Below are 796 nucleotides of genomic sequence, written 5' to 3' on the forward strand. Positions count from 1 at the left end.
TATGGTTTCCAGTTGGGCCCATTTGGCCACAAAGAACTGCATTTTGGTTTTTTTTTAATAGATGAGTAGTATTTCATGGAGTAAATAAACCATAGCTTTCTTATCCAGTCTTCTGCTGATGGGCATTTTGGTTGCTTCCATGTTTTTGCAATTACTGATTGTGCTGCTATGAACATAGCATGTTGGTTTATCGTGAAACAGGTGTTTTGGATACATTCCTAGGAGTGCTATTGCTGGATCATACAGTATGCAGATTTTGAGTTGTTTGAGTGTTCTCCATACTGATTTACATAGAGGCTGTACCAACCTGCAGCCCCACCAGCGATGGAGTAGGGTTCCCTTTTCCCCACATCCTCGCCAGCAAGTGTTGTTGATGTTTCCCCGTATGTGGGCCAATCTTACTGGCATCAGATGGTACCTCATTGATGTTTTAATTTGGATTTCCCTTATTGCCAGGGAGCTTGAGCATCAAATCTAAATGGATAAAAGACCTAAACCTACATCCAGAAACCTTCAAACTTTTGGAAGAAAATGTTGGAAATGCCCTGCAATATCTAGGGGTTGGTTCTGACTTCCTAAAAAGAACACCAAAAGCAATAGCAATCAAGACTAAAATAAACAAATGGGACCTTATCAAACTAAGAAGCTTCTACACAGCAAGGGAAACAATTAACAAAGTAAAAAAGCAACCCACAGAATGGGAGAAGATCTTTGCGCACTACACAGTTGATAGAGGGCTCATCTCCAGAATATACAAAGAACTCCCAAACAACCAAAATACCAAAACAAGCAAGCC

This window comes from Ochotona curzoniae, unplaced genomic scaffold (assembly GCF_017591425.1).
Source record: "Ochotona curzoniae isolate NIBS_2020 unplaced genomic scaffold, NIBS_Ocur_1.0 scaffold_3890, whole genome shotgun sequence".
Lineage (NCBI taxonomy): Eukaryota > Metazoa > Chordata > Mammalia > Lagomorpha > Ochotonidae > Ochotona > Ochotona curzoniae.